At 44.0% G+C, this 15,514-nt stretch overlaps 1 long non-coding RNA gene across 1 annotated transcript; it reads right to left on the reverse strand.

The window, feature by feature from the left end:
• Positions 1-2,913: 2,913 nt before the first annotated feature.
• LOC130526714 (uncharacterized) lies at positions 2,914-8,412 on the reverse strand. Its single transcript, XR_008950835.1, has 3 exons — positions 8,290-8,412; positions 5,269-5,301; positions 2,914-3,549 (listed from the first exon to the last, which is right to left on the reverse strand). It is a non-coding gene; the product is annotated as an uncharacterized LOC130526714 (long non-coding RNA).
• Positions 8,413-15,514: the final 7,102 nt, after the last annotated feature.

Consider the following 15,514-nt stretch of genomic DNA (forward strand, 5'->3'; position numbering starts at 1 on the left):
AGTATTGGCGGGGCTTGAGTCGCTGCTAGCAACAGTGTCAAGTTGGTCTCCAGGAGGATTAGGACGGACAACAAAAGGTGTCCATCTTTTGTAATTGGGCTTTTTTCCCCCCTCTCTTTTTTCCTTTCTCTCCAGTTTTGTCGCTCCGCTTTTATGCCCATACGAACTCCCATTTGGCTTTTGGTGGCGATTTTACCCCAATTACCTTTGGAGACCAGTCGTAAATTTACGCATCGTGAGAGCGAATTTAGCAGACACTTTTATTCATCGTTTGGATGTACGCACAAGACCGAAGACAATCGTTTGAAATTCCTTCTGACCGTGACCCATCGAGGCTGCTGAAACCTGTATTATACACAGGATGTTTTTTTAATATCAAGGTAGTCGGAATTGTTAAGTGAGTCTGACTGAAGTCGGGGCAAAACCCGCCTCTCTGTTACCGGGCCCAGGCGCTCCCAGTCCCCACTAATTCTGCGCCTGACAACGACCCGAAACACACCAGCAAGTCCACCTCTAGATGGTTTTGGAGTGGGCCAGTCAAAGTCCACATCGAGTGTGACCTTCAAGGCCCTTTATGCCGTCAACCCCTCCAACGTGGCGGAGTTAAAACAACTCTGCAAAGAAGAGTGAGCCAGAATTCCTCCACAGCGACGTAAAAGTCTCATAACCAGCCATCACGAAGGCTTGATTGCAGTTATTGCCGCCGAGGGTGGCACAACCAGTTATTAGGTTCAGGGGGCAATTAGTTTTTCACAGAGGGGCAGACAGGTTGGGATTTTCTTCCCCTTCATAAATAATAAAATCATTTAGAAACCGGATTAAATTTACTCCAATATTGCTGTAACAGAACCACATAAAACAGAATGATAATGATAAATGACAAAATCTAAAATATCAATGATACGAGCTAGTTAGAAGAGTCAATTCTAAACTGATCCATGTTACACAGGTCGCCAAGCAATTTTTAACCTTGTTCCATTATTTTAATCATCACAAACTATAAAACAAATCCAACCAGCGACCTAAAAAAGGTTGGTGCTTGCTGAAAAATATGTTTGTATCAGAAAAAATGAGTGTATCAGAAAAAAATAAATAAAGTAAACATTGAGAAAATGAATTTGGAAGGAAAAAAAGGCAGACAGATGGAAATAAATTAAGAACCGAGGGCAGGAATTTGATTCCTACGTCTCACAGCAGTGGATCCCTGACTGATTTTGCCATCTAATAATTCAAATTCCTCTGTTACACTCCTTCCATGACTCTCCTCATGGGTGACAGGCGGGTGTCTCTATTTGGTGCCAATTACAGATTGTTCGGCGTTGGCGTGCTGCTGGGATGCAAGGCTGTGCCATATCCAGCCCCCACAGCTCCCAATTTACTCATCAAACACTCCCATCTACACTTTGGTCACTTAGGAAACTTAGACTGCTCCACAAAAACCCCCTCACTGGTCGTTACGGCGGTAGGGGGAGAGAGCGAGCGAGCAGAAAGAGCAGCGGGTTGTGTGACGAGGGAAGCCTGAATGACAATGAACAAGAGAAATCCAGAACATTCTAAACTGGAAAGCACTTTTGTATTATCCCCTAGATCAGAGGCGTCGCACTCACAATCGGAATCTCTGGCCAAACCCCATTAACTTTTATTGAAAAGACGACGTCAATATTAGGAGACTGAAGATGGTCGCTGGAGCTCGTCCAAGCTGCCTTGTGGTAGAGGCTGTGTGGGCAAGTCGCAGCCCCATGTAGACCCAAACAACCAGGCTCACAAACCTAAGGTCGGTTTAGAGTCGCCGAGCCCCAAATGCGAGTCTTTGAGGGAGAAAACCCACAGAGAAGAGCCAGTCGGCTCCCAGAACCTTCTTGTGCTGCTCCCCCCCCCCCCCCCCCCTTTATCTGCTTGCTATGAGGAGTCTCGCCATGGTACCGTTTGGAGGCTTTTCCAATAGAGGCACCAGGGCCGGGTAGGTTCTTCTTTCAGTACCTCCTGGTATAAAACTCAAGCTGCTACTAGTCAGCACCGAGGGGACGGGATCAACCACAGCACCACTGTGTTGCCTATCAACAATAACTGGTTCACCCTCGCAAATCTTTCACACATGAAATTGGAGGTATTGGAGGTCCGATCATTCTTGGTTGAGGGTCACTTTGATCTTTCAGAAGTCCGTAAAGACCGCCAGAGGTCTCTGACTAATGTTAGATACAAGGATGAGATCCTGAGAGCCATTGTCACACCACACCACAGGTCCAGGGTTCCACCAGGCCCAAGATGGACATATCTAGTAATAAACCAGGCTCATTGATAGAATAATTAACGGGATGATTATGAATTCAGACGTCTCTGTCAAGTTGTTTTCCCTGAAGCTGCGTGTGCGTGACCTGAAACACAAACACGCACATGCATGGAGACACACTGACACGCCCACCCCCACCGGAGTCACACAGCAGGGGGTTTAGCCCAGTTAACTTTAAGTCAAGTTGTTGAAGGACAAATAAATGCATAATAAGCGAGAAGATTATGATAATTCAGAACCACCAGGATGCTGGCCAAGCTGTGCTAAAGCACACACACGTGCGCACACGCACACTCAAGCTGCAGCAGCTGCACAACTTGTGATATCTTTGTACCAAATATTGGTGTGTTGGTGGTCATTGTTGTTTTATTGACCACAGTTGTTTGTATTTCATAAAAGTGGCCCTGGATTTTGCTAATCTCTATTTTACAGTAGAAATAATTGCATTGCAGCATGAATTGTTCCATATGTTCCATACCTACTCCACCACTGCCTGTTTTTAATGGATTTGTCACAAAGGAACCTTATCGGCATCGTCCACTTTCACTCTCTTGATATCTTTTGACATTGAGCTCTTCTTCTTTTAATGACGTCTCAATTTGTTGTTTTATCAGGGCAGTGAACTCATTTTACATTTTAATGGTCTTGTTTATGCACACCGATATCTCACTGCTTATAATTGTCTTCAAAAATCAGATATGGTGGTCTAAGACCTGTAAACATAAAGAGCTCCACTGCAACTGCCAAGGACGAGGCTGAAAGACGAGCGGCTTGCTGTCGTAGCTGGATGGACACAGGACAGTCCAACATCTTACTGCTCCTTCATGGACAATTGAACAGGCAGCACGGAGGGAAAAGGCGCCTGGAGAACGGCTGTTCTTCACATCAGAGGAGTCAAGATCCTTGATTCTGAAGAAAGAGTGGAGAAGTTCCACCTCTGCCAAAGGATTTCAAACCAGTTATTTTGGAGACGCCAGTTAAAAGCCCCGGGAACATTTTTAACGGTGGCGTCATGGATGCAGCAGCCATCTGCAGCTACTGGGGGGCTGTGAGGCCTGGATCTGCCACCATCTGTGAGGCAGGGGTGGCAGCCAATATGGACAGGAAATGGCTGAGGCGACATTTGACAGGCAAAGTCACGGCCACAGCATAAGGACTCTGGAGGACGAGGAGGGGCTGGGGTAGGAACCCCCAAGGCTGTCCGGTCCGGCAGGACTCGGTGAAGCTGCGGTGGCAACTGGTCCAAAAGAATGTGAGAGCTGCAGTGGGAGAATGCAAAAAATAAGATTACAAGTAAAAAAGGGGGGCCTGAAACATATGTGAACAAGGAAACAACAAGAACTACAGGTGGCTGCTTTAACAAGCAGTGTAAATACATCTATATGTGTGTGTGTGAGGTAGAGGGGGGACGGAAGAGAGAAGCATTATTGTACCACCTGCTGATGTGATGCTGAATTTTAAAGCAGCGCCATCAATAAGTAATAACAACCCCAGCAAAGGGTGTAATGAACACACACACACTGGAGAACAGGCACGACACGTGCAAATACATTTGCTCCCTCCGGAGTTGGGTGAGGCCGGTCTTCAAGGGTTCTTCTGTCCATCGTCAAGAAAGCGTCACAAACAACCGCGGAAAAGAAGGACGGCGCTACCCAGGCAGAGGTTTAGCCCACTATCCCAGGCACAGAAGGGGTGATGAAGGAGGCAGCTTAGATGGCCGAGCAGAGGCACACAGGGTGTTGCTTTTATTCATAAGGTTTCAATCAACAGTGATCTTCAACATGCCGGAAATTTGTAATTGCTGGTATGTCGTTGGCGTTCTCAACATACCTAAAATTAAAGCTGTACTATAGGATAGGGTTGCGATTGTGAGTGAATCAGAGGAAGATTGTATTTCACATATTAATTAAACCCAATAATGGGTCATGAATTTGAATTACATCTGTAGATGCCACCACACGCTGTGGCTAATTTGCCACCTGCTGCATGTCTCCGTGTGCTATTTGCTGTAGAACTCACGCGGCTTCAAATCTTTATTTTTTAAATCATTTTTGGTCTTGGTTATCAAGCAAAATGTTCTTTGAATTTGCCTTTTTCTGATGTTTAACGTCCACCAAGGACAAATCACCTGCCTGATTTAAAAATGCATTTCCTTTCACAAAATCACACCTGTTTTTTGCAAAACTGCTTCTCTTTTACTTCAATCATACATGAGACTGTCTATTTATGTGTTTCCCGTGAGCCAGGTTACAGCCTGGAACCTGTTCATTTCAGTGGACCTACTTCCTCTGAATAATCCTTGATAATTTATTAATAAGAGTTCAGAGATTAGAAACACACCGACTCAGAACGATGTGAGAAACAGCCCAAACACTTGTGATCTCGAGGCTGGACGATTGTGATTAATTATCCTTTTCATTGGTCAGGCTCTGAGTTTCTGTTGGGTGTCTATGTTAATATCTCCCTCTCATACTGAAAACTGCATTTTATTCTATTTTTGATGCCCTCAGACACATTGTTAGACCACGTATGGACACGGAGAGTCTGCTGTCCCAGGTACATTGAATCCAACCAACACCTATGAACCATAATATTACCCACCCTTTACCCAGGGGCGGAGCCACGCCCGCATCCAGGTGTGGGGGGAGACGGTGCATCTGAAGTATTTGTTGGAATTGGAGCCAGCAAATGTGAATGTGATTGAAGACACGACAGACGAGAGATCAATAGAGAGCAAAAGAGGGAGGTTGAAGAAAGAACCTCTTTTAGTGAGAATGGAATACAAACATATCTGATTGTAAATTAATTAATTCAGTCAATGACATTTTACACTGGCTAGTCATAATAATAATATTGTCTTTATTGTACATTTATTTGTGTATGTGTGTGTGTGGTGTGTGTGTGTGCGTGTGTGTGTGTGTGTGTGTGAAAAGCAAGACAAAAAGCAGTCTGAGCAGAGAAAGAAGTGATTTTCTTACTGTTAGTGTTGCTGAGGGTAGATTAGGATTCACCTGGAAAAGATGGGGGGGGGGGGGGGGGGAGAGAGAGAGAGAGAGAGAGAATGCTGTTAGAAAACAATCTTCACACACAGACATGTGCAGACCTGAAGCTAGCTAGACGGAACCCACGGCTGAATTACATATTTCTGAAACGTGTCGGACAGGGAAGAATTGAGAATCCAGCGGGTTTAACTTTACACTTGCGTTGGCAAACTGACACGAAATAACACATTCCTCTTGAAATGTGTTTGGGCGAGCGAGAGACGAGCTCCCTCTCCCTTCCTCTATCCAAGCGGACTGCAGTTAGGTGCCATGATGGACGTCAGATTGGAGTTCCCAGGTTGATACTCAGGATTTATTGGGGAGATTCACATTGGAATGAACTGACCAGAAAGTGTCGAGAGAACATCTGAGTGAACACGGAGCAAACTCACACAGTCAGAAACAGAAAAGCACATTTTGTCAGGTCTCCTTGTAGCTTAGATACTTTCATTAACGTATCATTTCACACTTCTGCGCATACACAAAACCTACTCATATTTAATGCGATTGGCAAGGCTTCCATAAAGAAATCACTATAAATTTCAGATGGGATGTACTGAAATAAAATCTCTCTAGCTACGATTCAACCAGACGTAGATATTGCAGATCCAAATCCAGCAGAAAAGTTCGGAATCGGTGGCTTTTAGTGCGTAATTGTCGAGGAGAATATAGCGATTTAGTGACCCTTAACTAATACTAAAGCCAAAGGTGAGCGCCCTTACACCATCATGCTTGTCATCAACCGTTTTTATCGTCTCCTGCAGACAGCTGCAGCTAAGTCCATTAAGCCCGGCCTTCAAGGAAGATTAGCATCATCCCATATTGGGCTGCCTGTTGCCTGTGTGTGAAGCGGACAGAGACATCTTCCCCACTGACTCATTCTTGAAAGTGTGACAGCAGCTTTTATCTGGCATGGCGTCAGACGCTACTCTCTATAGAAAAGGTCAAGCAGGAACTAGAAGGCGCGAGAGATTAGGGTCCGAATGATTTCCACAGGCAGAACCAGCGAGAATAGGCAACAATGACAGGCTGCCGAATGAGATAATGCAGAGTAAGTTGCACCTACAAACAGAGAGAAGATAATCAGGTTGATACGGAGACTTCAGAGGAACCACACTCATTCAAAGAAAGGAGGGAGAAAAGGAATGTGCACGCCCTTTGACTTTTATGGTTTAGCACACCAGAGTGTTAAAAAAAAGCATCTGATGAATACAACTCAGACATTCAGTGGTTTTATTATTCATTTGACAAAATGACAACATCAGGATTCACCGGCTTTGACAACCATTTCCCAAGCAAGCGTCATTTTAACAGGGTGCAGGTCTCTCGTCCAGCCATCTTCAAGATTTGCTGGTGTGTGTAATTAATTAACATGTGTGATTGATACAAAAATGCTCCTGACCTTCTAGAAATATTTGAAAAAAGGTATTAGCCTTGTTTGATGCAGAGCAGACAGAGAGATCAATAGTTATCTGTCCGTGCAGAGACTTGCGGGTTTTCAACAGACAAAATAAGATGAGAGATAAGATCAAACTTTATTCTTCCCACACTGGGGGAGGATGTTCCTGTTACAGCAGGAGAGAAAGGGGCAGAAGCAAAGTGACGTGTATCAAGAAAAGGGAGAATATAGAAAAAGAACGAGCGCAAAGAGCTGAAAGTAAACATAGGTACAACAATAAACATGCACATTAGCAACTATACGTAATTGCTGAGAGTAAAAATATAAATAGGATTATCGCAGACGAGGTAACGGAAACAGAAAGAAAGAAACCCAACATGAACACAGATGGTACAGAATTAAAGGCGTAGCGTCTTTTCTTTTTTTTTCTATTTAAATAAATCGCCCAAAATAATGTGGAGAATTTATCCCAGTGAAACTTCCGACTGCAGGGCTTAAAACGTGATATCCAGATAAAACCGCGTGAGGCGATCGGAGCAGAGAAAATGAGACGAGAGCAAAGATGGCGGCCAGATGACAGAGATACCTAACCCCAGATATCAGCTGCTCCGTGTGCACGTGTGAGTGTGCAGAAGCAATCATCCTCGCGCTATTATGAGCTCATTACTGCAGCAAATGTGAAAAGATTGGCGGCAACGACGACGACGATGATGATGATGATGATGATGATGATGATGCTAATGATGATGACATGGTTGATCGTTTCACAACCTGCCTGTCTAAAGCTGCCTTCTCTCAGATATCCAAGTGTGTAGAAACTCACGACAACACCGTTCTGGTGTGGGTCTCATCCACCTGCTCCACAAATGGAGCTTTTAGCCGCATCCTCTGACTTCATCTGATCTAGAGCTCAAATCGTTAAAGCTGGCGACTTAATATCCACATAGGCGGCTTCAGCTCCCCATTGAATTGATAATTAAACTTGGATTAAAGCCATTTTACTGCTGCAGGTGATAAACTCGGGGCGCTGTTGTCTGGAACCGGTTCGCCAGAACTGGGCAGGACAGATTGAACGTGTTCGCACCAGCAAACAAATCCAGAGACAGCAGACAGAATCGGGTCAGTGATCCAGGCGGGAAAATGGCGGGCCTTGTAATCCAAGCCCTAGAACAAAGCAGGGGGGACGTGCTGGATGTTTTTAGGCGAGGCTGGTTATACGCAGAGAGCAGCGAGGGCGAAGGGTGAGACGCGGGATTCGGGATAAGATCGATGCAACAAGCTGAAACAACTCAGATAAACAAGCAGATCCTCAACTGGCACCAGAAGACATCCGCTATATTATTATTACTAAATGGAATGTGACAACATGGAAGCTGGGAATATAGAAGTCATCATTAACAGGCTGACAGAGAGTCGTAGCACAGTCGAACCATCCATTTCCTCAAATGTGAGGAGTCCAGGGGGGTTCTGAACCAGCACAATTAAAGCCCCTCGAGAGAGAAATCAAGAGGTTTAACCCCCCTCCCCATTAATAAGGACAGAAATATCCAAGAACCTACTTGTCAAACCGGTCCGAGGCAACTTCAACCGTCAACTTGATCTTTTGTGTTAAGTAGCATTTGATTGTGTTGCTATTTTTGTTTGCCATGCGCCCCCGCCTACTTCCTGTCTTTTCTTCTCCCGCCACTTTGTTCACACACCTGATTTTTGTTAGTCTTGATTCCTCGGTGGGTATCAAAGCCAGTTTTGCCTTACAGCCTGCGCCAGACTGTGCCTGTGGATTTCAAAAATCTTGCCAGAGCTTTTGTAATCCTGCACCCTTTGTTTTTAATCTAAGAATCTTTGAGTTTCTGCTTTTTTAATAGTATTAGGGAAGATCAATCTGGGCTGTGGATGTTTGATTTTGCTCCACCTCTTTTCTTTCTTGTTAATGGACGCTGCTGAAGACCTGCTGAAGCCATTAAATACTTGAGATTTGTTCTGCAATGCCTGCGTGTGGGTCTTTATGTCCTGCCTAGATTAACCACACGTCCTTTAGCTCCCTTTCCAACAAATCTACTATGATGGATGTTTGATGCCTAATGACTCCTCCCAGAGAAAGCCAGATGACCAGATTTCAATTGGAGAGCTACACTGAACCCTTCTTGGCTTAGATCTTGTGATATATCGCAGACGAAAGGGCCTGAATGACCTGTTGACGACTTCCCAGTTCTAAACTTGGCCCTGAGCACCTCAGATGTCCTCTCTGATTTTCAGGGTTACTCTGAATGGCATCACCCTGCCCTCCAGCACCGCCGAGACCCACAGATTTGAACAGGACGTGTTCTTTCATTCACAAAACAAACGTCTGCTTTAAGGTCAAAATCAGGAAAAAGTCTGTTCTGTTACATCAACACTGGACTTAAATGCTGTAGGATGTTAGCAAGAGATCACGTCTTCAGTTAAGGTCTTTGCTAATTACAGAAGAAGAGACCTCAAATTCCTCCTTACAAGGCTCCATCTTATCTTAAAGACCTGGGAGGTTATCCTAATAAAGATCTGCTGTGTGAGTGCAGGTTACGTGGTGGAACTGTGGACCCACCCTCTCCAATCTACCCTGAGATCATTATTTATACTGGCTAATCCCGACTGCTGTTGATATCTCATTTAGCAGTGCAGGAAACCAGCGAGCCCAGATGTTCCGTAACCACCGCTGCCACAGAAACTGTCCGATTGTGCGCAGCTCATTTTTTAAATGATGAGAATGCAGACTTGAGGCCAGGGAGCTGGGTCTTCCCCATTTCTCTGCTGGTTCTGTAGAACTAAAAGCCAGCGCTCCATAAGGCCCAAAGAGCTACGTCTGCCCCCATTGTATGAAAAACAATGAAAACTTGCAAATTAAGAGAAGAAAAGATGGAAATGGGCAGGATTGCTTATATGATAGAATAGAATAAAATAGTGAATCATTACTGTCATTGTAACAAGTACAATGAAATTAAAGTGCTTTGGAATAAGTGGATCGCTCAATTAAAATAAAAATATGATGAAAAGATAAGTAAGAACTATGCGCACGTACATTCTATATAGTTGCATTTATATCCTCACATCATTCAGTGCACATCAGCTCACCAGTTTAGCAACATTAATTTGATATTTGCAGTGGTTTAAAACCCAACTGTGGGTATAAATGTACAATATCAATCCTTTTCATACATGCATCTATTGATCAACGTATCTGTCTAATGAAAGAAAGGAACAGAGGAAGGAAGTATGTCCCAGAATACATCTATAAGATAAAAGTATAAGATAATGCCACTCAATGACATTTGGAGGTGATGAGAAGTCTCAGAAACAACCTTCATGGACACCATGCCTGGATTCATATGATGTTACACCAGGATGCCCAGGGGTGGGGACAGGACGGGAAGATCGAAGATTATGCATTACAGAAGAATAAATGAGTGCTGGGGGCAGCAGGAGGAACGCTGGCGGGGGGGGCACATATTTTTGAAATGCATCAACAGCCTTGAAATGAGATGGTATGGATTTTCATCGGTATTCTAAAGATCAGCGGAGCGCCAGGTGAAGCAGCGGTGGTTAGAACGTCCTGGAAGAACTGCGCTGGTTCTAGAGACGTAGGACTTCAGGTGACCTGTCAGGGCCTGGACCCCCCCTTCCCCCAGCTTTGGAACGAGGACATCGTGTCAGTGAATCCTCCTAAATCTCTTATAAACCCCATTTTTACTGACAATAGTGTCATTTTATCCCTTTATGGTTTTTGGAGCGCTTTTAAATCCTGAGTTTTAAAACGAGCTGACTGTGCAAGGATGATTACTATTATGTAAAATGTTTTTTTAAAAATCCCTTTTGACAGCTCAGGATGGGACATCACAATCACCTATTGGCAACAATGGATGCTCGTGTCTGGGGGGGGGATCGACTGCAAGAATCAAACAAAACAGGGGCAGTTTGGGCTGTAGCACAGGGAAGAAGGAAACCACTGCTGAATGATTATTCCGTTTTGATTATTATGATCACGTATCAGGATCAGATTGGCCATGAAAGAGCTGATTCCAGACTAACTCCAGCCTCTTGTCTTTAGGAGCGTCCGAAAGATGTGACCAAAGAGCAGGAACCGAGGGGAGGAAAAGAGAGATCTGCTCAGAGAGCCAATAGGAATAAACAGGAAGAATCAGAGGCGAGACGATTGAATATTTGAGCGATTAAGTTCTGATATCTGAAGCAGAACATGACTCTCTTTGCCTGGACCAGGAACAGCAGCCTGGAGCCATAAAGGTCCACCAGAAACTTTTGGATCAATATTTACTCTGGTGATGGGAACAAACTCTGCGATGACCTGAGAGAGACAAGGGTGGGAAAAAAAGAAAGAGTGTGACTTCAGCCATTTTCTACAGCTACGGTTGTGCCGATTATGACTCAGGACACCTTAGTAGCACGTATTCAGAGATATGAGGGGACTTTGAAGCGGATAGTAGATGCTGCGGACAGACAGCATTTGCATCCTCAACATCTACTTTACACGTTGTTCTCAGTGTTGACAGTCTGGGTCCATCTTGTCCCAGGGGAGCAGGAGGAACTGACCGGGAAGAGGACGGCGAGGGCCCAGATAAGTAGATGAAGGTGAGATAAAGTGGGGCAGGATGAGAAACATTATAGCCCACAAAATGAATTAGCGACAGTTAACTAAAAATGGAATGGCGCTCGAAACGTTTATGGCCCCGTGCAATGGAAATGGGAATGGACTATTTCAGAGGTTCACCTGATGCATTCTCTTTATCGACAGAGGAGAGCATCGGTACCTCTAAAAGAGGGACTAACACATTTGAGTTACGGTGATGTTTTCTACTCAATTCTGACGTATTTATTGAGTTGATGGTTTCGCAACATGAAGCCAGAGATAATAAAGTGAATAAGTCCATTCCAGCAGAGTCTCTTTGCTCGTTCATGATGAATGTTGGCTAAGTTTTCCCACCTCGGCTGTATAACCAACCTCTCTGCCTCTGCAGCCTTCTTTATAAACGCTGACCCACTGGGCTAATTTAATAAAAGCTTCCCCTATTTTACCACAGAGACACACCAGGTAATTACACGCACATCCTGACCCACATGCACATATTATTATGGGTTACAAAATTGAACTGAGCATGCCCAGGGGTTACCAAGGGAGACGAATGGCCAATGCTAAATGTCTTATTTCCCATGGCCATGGAAGGGAGATGCAAACAAGTGCATTAATGAAACAATCCACCTCTACACAGATGTGCACCGAGCTTCTGGAAGGAAAGTTCAGAAAATTTAGCATTCAAATATTTAACCAGACCGATTAAACTCTCTCTTGTCTCAGGCATCAACTTAAACAGTTACAGTCGCTGGCCTGAAAACACGAATCAACCCTTCGATCTTTTCGCCGTTCGGTCCAAAGAAAGGAACAGAAGCAAAGGGTAGAGAATGAGAAAGGAGAGAAAGAAAGCAAGCTGCAACCTTTTAAAGCCTTCATTTAAGCCCCTAGTGTGTTTTTATTTGTTTCATTAATAAGACAAAGTGGAGAGAGAGAGAGAGAGAGAGAAAGAGAGAGAGAGGCAATATGTGTGTTATTCCTTTATTAGTGGAGTGTGGGGGTGGCGGCGTGTGTGTGTGTTGACAATGGGGTAGGTGGTGGTGGTTTGAGAGGTTCAAAATTGTCCAAAGAATTGTAATTGAATTGCTAAAGTGCTCTCTTAATTGCATTCTGTATTCCTGCCAATATAAAAGAGCACAAGTTTATGTTGTATTTGATAACACATTAACGCGCAGGCACAGCGCACAGACTCATACCTAAATTGAACCCTGGGGGTCAAGAGTGGAAAGAGGAGATGAGATTTGATGAGGTGTATGCCAGACGCTTCAGTAAAAATTCAATTTTGTAGTCCTTGGATTGACTGGCTAATTCCTAATAGCTTACCTATAATAGCTTTCCTTACTGTCACTTTAATTAAGTTCTTACATTAATGCTTTAGCTGGGGATTGGCACTCTTTGGAACCTGTTAAAACACATTTCCCTGGTGGTCAGAGCCTGCACACACATTAATGCAAAAAAAAAAAAAAAAACCCAAAACGCTGCTTGTCAGTAACCACAAACACACTAACGCTTCAGAGCTGCACCTGGAAAAGAATATCCAAAACAGATCGGCGCTTCATCCAAATTAAAACAATTTTGCAGAGTTGCAATCTGTTTTCTTTACTTTTTTAGGGCCTTTTTTAAATATATAAATGCTGTGATGATGCTGGTATTTTCAGCTGCAGCTCTAAAACCTACAAAGCTCTGGTCCTGCTCAAGGTTTCTTCCTGTTAGAACACAGTTTTGTAGCATTAAAAACTCCTCGTCTGCTTGTCAAGGCTGGATTTCTGGAACACACAAGCCTGTATTGACGTGCAATGCAAGCGTGTATTTATGTAACAAAGTCAGACAGTTCGGATTTAAAAGTTTGGATGTACTTAAATTTCACTAACGCTCCCAAAAAAGACGAATATTAAAAGATCCCGCTAGCTGGATGGATGTGGGTAAAAGACAAAGAAGAAAAGACAAACAAAGAAGGACGTGTCAATATGTAGAATGTTGCGATTTGCTTCGTTTAATATCTTCTACCCTGAGAAGAGCTTAAAAATGTAAATTTCCACTTTAAATGTTTCCTAATGGGGAAATTAGTCCCCGTTTCCGAGCTCACTGGTTTCAGGACGTTGAGTTGAGCCGACAGTGAGTGACAGCCTGATGCAGCCCAGCTGTTTTTCCATCATCGCAGCCGTCAGGTTTGGTTTTCCAGCTGTTATGTACATGTACATGTTTGTTGGGTTCTCAACGCTTTGATCCTTGCTTAATACATTTTGGTAATCAGATTTCCCTTTAAAAAAAATAGGTATTTCTTTAACTCGCGTTTTTTCTTAACTAACCCTTGAGCATCTGTGCTTTTACATATAATAACCTGGAGCAAGTCATTGTTAAAGGCCTGTTTTGGTTGAATAATACTTATTGATAACTATATGAAACGAGCTGATTGAAAGATAACCTGCTACTAGGTTACTACTGTTTACCTGTATCATTTATGCAGTTTTATCTCATTGGTCCTCCCTCCCTCCTTTCCTTGTCTCCTCCCGGCCTCCCTTAACCCTACTCGCTGTGTTCGATTATTACGGTACTGCCTGGTTATTGACCTGACTTTCCTCCTCAGCTGATTTGGATCGGTTCGCCTGATCGGACCGTCTACCGGCACCTAGTTAGTAAAGTAAAAACGTTTACACTTTGCCGTAGTTGGTTTTGTATTCCGCATCGGGGCCAATTTAACGCCCAGCAGAGGTTATGGAGCGACTGGAAATGTGCAAACCAGCATGGAGGAAAGAGCAGAGAAGAAGAAGTGCCGGTGCTGACTGAATATAAGAGACGTGATTAAGTGTAACCTCTGTTCTCTGCTGTAATCAGTCATTCAGTTCTGACAGGCTGAACTCAGCCATACTTCAAGATGACAAAGAACCCGTTCTTTCGTATATGGAGGGAGGAAGCGACAGCAGAATTATTCAGCAGTGGAAGAAAACAAGGGGAGACCATTCGGGCTGAAAAAAGACGGAGGAAGACGGATGAGTTTTGTGACACAAGTAACAGGAGTGTTAAGCTTGTTAACAGCCGGCAGTCGTGACAAAGAGGAAGATTAAACAAGAAGGCAATAAAAATACACACAATGGCTTCACGGCTATTCATTCCCACACACACACACACACACACACACACACACGTGAACTCCCGCTCACCCTGGTTACAGGTTTGACTTGATTTTGAAATCTTGATACGAGAATCAGGTGATCACAACTCGAACGCCGAAGGCCTTTTCTTTGGAAGGCTTTGAATGTCGTCTTATATCGGGACTCCGTGGTTTATCGACAGTTTCTGCCATTGACAGTCAGTACCGGCTACTATCTGGGGAGCTTCAGAGCTACATATTTTCAGCTTTAGGCCATAGAGCTGACCAAGTTAGGACCAAGAATCATCAGCCCAGAGAGAGAAAGATCTGAGACCGGGCTGGACTGAAAGAGAAGAATTTATCGATTCCTTCCTACTTAGTAGGTAACGCCATTCTGGACTCGCTCCGTCAGGTCGGTCTGACTCACAGACATAATAACACACCCAAACACACACACACTCTACCTGAATATGCAACTTGATGACATCTACAACTAGATCTGTTCTCTTTGGGGCCCCTGATTACACTCAAGTATCAGAACAGCTGTAGAGTGATGCTCAAAGTCTCTGGTTTGTTTTTATTGACTTTAATCAAACATCTGTAAACAGGAAGAGACCGTTCTGAACGAGGTTCCGCCCGTTCCCGGTGTTTCATGTTTGCTCTTTGGTCTGTCAACATGGCCGACCTTGACAGAGATCTCCTGCTCACGCAGCCGTTTGGGCGCCATAATGGTTTCTAAACACGAGGAGCCATAATTTATCTGGCACAAGCACATAAATCAGATAAACAGTGACCTGATGAGAAGAGCACATCGCCACATCTGCAATCAGAACCAGAGCGTGTGTCGGATTAGTGGCTGAGCTACACTTTTGTGAGATTCTTGTCCGAGAATAAGGAAGCAAATATACTTTTAAATAATCCATTAAGGATGGTCAAAGGAGGAGGAGCTTATTAACTAGAACGAGGGGTGTAAACACCCAAGGTTGGATGAGCAAAAAAAAGCACTCTCCAATGATGGGAGGAAAATCATATTATTACAGCTACATTAACAATTACTGTTGAGGTGTGTGTGTGT

This window comes from Takifugu flavidus, chromosome 6, assembly GCF_003711565.1.
Source record: "Takifugu flavidus isolate HTHZ2018 chromosome 6, ASM371156v2, whole genome shotgun sequence".
NCBI lineage: Eukaryota > Metazoa > Chordata > Actinopteri > Tetraodontiformes > Tetraodontidae > Takifugu > Takifugu flavidus.